This window comes from Halyomorpha halys, unplaced genomic scaffold (genome assembly GCF_000696795.3).
Source record: "Halyomorpha halys isolate HHAL.00 unplaced genomic scaffold, Hhal_1.1 Scaffold201.1, whole genome shotgun sequence".
Classification (NCBI taxonomy): domain Eukaryota; kingdom Metazoa; phylum Arthropoda; class Insecta; order Hemiptera; family Pentatomidae; genus Halyomorpha; species Halyomorpha halys.
Genome location: NW_027111296.1, coordinates 1,210,219 through 1,214,881, shown reverse-complemented (window position 1 = coordinate 1,214,881; position 4,663 = coordinate 1,210,219). Strand labels below are relative to the sequence as shown.

The following is a 4,663-nucleotide window of genomic DNA, read 5'->3' as shown; positions in this document are numbered from 1 at the left end:
ATATAATAAGGAATTACTGATGTGTGAGGTCATGACAGACATAGCCTTGCTATAAATGAGTCCTGATAACGCTTGTTGCGGTCAGCAGGTGGCGCCAGGATAGACTGCACCAGATTATACTATATACAATACTTAATCAAATAATACTGATCTAGGAGTCAAAATTCGGTCCATCTGAGAAACAGTAATTAATAAGATTAGGAAAAAGAGATAGCATGGAGACTGCAGTTCTTAAAGTACTCAATCTCACCAGAGAGTGTCCTCGAAGGACTGGTACCTCCCGCTCAGGAAGATCGCCGGCGCTTCAACTATACCCTCTTCTTACAAATTGGGGGGTAACTCTGATCTCCCTTCAAAGCGAATAAATCTTTCGCCTTTTACTAAAGATTTCCGTGGAGGGGGACTTTTGATGAGTCTATATTGAATTTTTTGTTAGTACCCCGCCTTTGGTGGGGTCATTAATGACCTATCAATACAAAAATTATCGCCAAAATATTAGGACATTGTGTGAGAGGTTTAACTAATACCTAATTTTAGTATCAGATGATTCCGAGAACACTCTTATAACTAAACTATATTGATACAAGCTTAGCAAAAACTAGAAGGTTATATGAACTGAGATAACTAAGAAAGCACTAGATTTGACTACAATTTTATTTTTCATAGATTTTATTTTTCATAATGAGATAACTAATAAAGCACTAGATTTGATTACAATTTTATTTTTCATACACTCCTTAAATATCTTCTTCGGCCGCTGTACATGCAAATCTTAACAATAAATGTTTCGACAGATACTGTCATCCTCAAGGACAAACCGCTTTTATTATATATATGATCTTTACCAATTTAAATCAAATAACAATATTATTAATAAATTATCACAACTTAATAAAATTTTAGAACCACATCATTTAAAAAAAAACTTTATGCAGGCAATTTTCCCCATTTTATTAATTTCAGTTCACAAATTACCCTATGAGACAGTAAAAATTAGGGAATCATATCATTTTGCTAATAAGACATTCTTAGATTATATCTAATTACCTAATTTGTCAATTCTGCACATTAAGTAAAAAATGAAAACATTTTATCACAGTCAAACTTCTTTATTATAATTTATCACAACAATATTTGTATATAACCTTTCCGATACACAGATCTGGTATTTAGTTTATTTATTTCAACTATATTTTGGTTAAATTTCCTATTTCTTTTACTAGTACAATTCATATTAAGGTTAATTATAATTATCAACATTAATTTTATCCCATATGTTTAATAAATTAATTTTACTCAAAATCTTTGCACAGTATTGGTTCCGATTTCTTGTGTCTGTTAAAAAATTCACTGTAGAACTAATTTCTGATACTAATATTGTTAATTTAACAATTTTACCCTTCGTTGTACATTCCTACTCTCCGATTCATCTTCCACAACAAAATTTATAATCATTATTTCCACCACAAGAAACTAAATACTAATTTTTATAACAATAGAAAAATGCGTATTTTTCTCATAATTCTCGCCTTACCTATATTAAAAATTCAATATAGACTCATCGAAATTCCCCCTCCCCGGTAATCATTCCTAAAAGGCGAAAGATTTATTCGCTTTGAAGGGAGATCCAGAGTTAAATACCATTTTTTTCCCGATCCCTCTAAAAACAGAAAGAAACATGAATTAGTGAGTGCTTTATTGTGAAAAGAAAGGAAATAAATCGTGTTGTGTATTACCATTTACTACCTTTGGTATTTTAAGGTTAACAGTAAGGTTTATTGTTATTTATGAAATATCCATTCTGAATGGTACTACTTTTTAAATCCGGAAGTGAGGAAAGAAAAAGTAGTACCATTCAGAATCGATATTTCATAAATAACAATAAACATTACAGGTAACCTTAAAATACCAAAGGCACCATTTCAAACATGTTCTCTTTGCAAACGTCAACTATTGCCACTGAAGACGTTAATCATGCCACCACATCACTCCCTCCCAATGACGTTGGCGCAGAACCTAATGGTCGGCTTTACTGCACGTCCAGAGCGGGTGTGATACGCTGGTTGTGGTTGATGCTGTTCTGCGTCGAGGTCATTAGAAGGGTTAGCAGATCCTGCAGCGGGCGTAGGACTGGACTGAGCCGCGTCGGCGTTCCTTTCTACCTGCGTTGTGCTTGTGCCGGAAAGAAGATGTGCCACTTTCAGTCGATCCATTGAAATCGTTCTTGGACCTGATGGTAGCTCGATCTTAAATGTTTTCTCCTTCCGTGAGATTACTTTTTTTTTTCCGAACTCTCTAAAAACAGAAATAAAATGTGAATTAGTAGTGCATTACTGTGTAGAAAGAAAAAGTAATTCGTGTTGTGTCTTACCTTTTACTACCTGGTACCTTTTACTACCTGGTGAGAGAGGACTTGGGAGCCAGCGCTGCGTAAATGGTATTTGGCCAGCCTTAAAAAAAACGTGAGATTACTCTGTATGGTCCAGAGTACGGTGGAGTGAGCGGAACCGTAATGGAGTCGTCCCTTACAAATACGTGGGTGCAGTCCTTTAAGTCTCGATGCACAAATGTCTTGGACGTACTGCTGCGGTAAGGCGCCGGGTGGAGATTCTTCATTCCGGCTTTTGATGGAAAGCATATTCCAACGGTTTGTGGTCCGTCCATATCTCAAAATGTCGCCCGTCCAGGTAATGCCTGAAATGCTTGATGGCTCAGTGGATTGCCAAGAGCTCCCTATCGTATGTGGCATATTTCTTCTGCGCTGGGGTGAACGCCTTAGAGAAAAATCCGAGAGGTCGCCAAACGTTACCATCTTTCTGTTGTAAAACTGCTCCCATGGCGGTACTGGATGCGTCCCATACTAAGACTAGTTGAGCGTTCTCTCTAGGATGTCCTAGCACTACAGCATTCTGAATGGAAGTTTTGCAGCGTTCGAATGCTTGGATGGATTCTTCTTCCCAGGTGATTGGTCTCTTATCATTCTTCTTCGCCATCTGTACGCCTTATTAAATTACTTAAATCTGCACCGCTACAACCCAGTACTTTGTTCAGGAGTACTGTTACTAGACCAACGGTTGTGCAAGGAGGTGATTTGGTCAATCACCCTCTACCGCCAGATTTTTACCCTTTTAAGGGTACCCAATTTAGGAGGCTGGGTAGACCCTAGGAGGGCTCCAGAACCCACAAGAGTTGGCTCACGGCTACAGTGTAACAGAAAATAATTTTCTGCCCATTCAGATTAGAACTCGGGTCCTTGGAGGTAGTAGCCACGGGCCTTATAGAAGGGGTGCAGTTCTGTATGTCTAAGGGTTCCTAAGATATAGATTTCCCAAAATAATTCTAAATACTGATTTTTTACGAAACCTTATACTTATATCTCAAGAACTATTTGACAAAAATAGAGGGACAATATTAGGGCTCCAATTTTACCGAATTTACTCTTCTATAAGTAATATTCAATTAATTTGTTTTAGTGTTGTAGTTAGTTTTAAAGTCAAGATGCTTTCTGCAACAGACACCATTTTTATTCTCCCTCAATGTGGTTAGCAGTCATTAATTTTAAATCTTAAAGTTTTCATTAAAGTAATCAAAAATGGTTGAATTTATTTATTCTCCTCTTGAGCTCTTATTCACATATACACTATCTTTCTGGTTGTTACCAAACTTATTAAATTTTTTTTTTAGCCTTTCGAATTTGTCGATGTTCCTCTTGAAGCTTTCAATAATACTCTAGAAATATAACTCATATTGGTTTAGTAATGTTGCTCTCGCCTGTATAATAGTATCGTGTTATTATTGCTGTGTTCGTATTGTATTATTCCCGGTTACATTAGGCGGTAACTATTCCCTCTTTGTACACACACAGGGACTTGACACATCTGGTGCTGACCTGTTTCTGTGTATTTAGCGAACCTGTGATGTTTATATGCGAATTAATTAACGATGAGGCGGCACAAAGAGGATCGAGGCCTAACAAACAGGCTAAGTTGATAAAGCTCCTTATAAGTTGTCTTCCTCAGGCCTCAGCTCCTGATACATATTCCTCCCCCGTAGGATCTGAATACTCCAGTTCCCGCGGTTTACGGTTAATTGGGTCGTGTCACATTATGTTAATTGATTCGTCAGTGTCTTTTGTGGGTAAAATAACCGTATCTCTGAGAAGCATCTTTTGTGCCGTCATCATCCAAGGCAACCCTTATCCGCCCAAATGAATTTAACGTTTAACATATAATTTACGGTTTATTAAATCAGCTATTCAATTAAAACAAAAAAGCAAACAATTAAATGATAACATTGGTGTGTATAAAAAATATTACCGTTTTCAACACAATATTTGTATTATTATTTCTTTGATATAAAATTCAATTAATACAATAGACTAATTTTAGTCCATCGTTATCCACCGTCATTTATTATCTGCTAGGCAATTCCTCCATCCCACGCTGATACCATTCTTTGGGATTGCAGACAAAGATCTCTTGAACCGTAATTTCAACGTACTACAGGGTTTTTTTTTAAGCCCGATAGAACTTGAAATTGTAAAAAATAACACAAAAAATTAAATTGTAATCAAATTTTTTTTTTATTCGAAAGATCAATACGTGACATTAACATTTGAAAATGATTTCGGGCATATGGGCACCGCGGCTGTTCTTGACGAAGC

General features: G+C 36.4%; 2 non-coding genes across 2 annotated transcripts; one reads left to right on the top strand and one right to left on the bottom strand.

The window, feature by feature from the left end:
- The first annotated feature begins 336 nt into the window (after positions 1–336).
- LOC112211739 (U5 spliceosomal RNA) lies at positions 337–457 on the top strand. The gene has a single exon (XR_002945708.1). It is a non-coding gene; the product is annotated as a U5 spliceosomal RNA (small nuclear RNA).
- A 1,061-nt stretch (positions 458–1,518) lies between these two features.
- LOC112211740 (U5 spliceosomal RNA) lies at positions 1,519–1,635 on the bottom strand. The gene has a single exon (XR_002945709.1). It is a non-coding gene; the product is annotated as a U5 spliceosomal RNA (small nuclear RNA).
- Between the last annotated feature and the right edge of the window lie 3,028 nt (positions 1,636–4,663).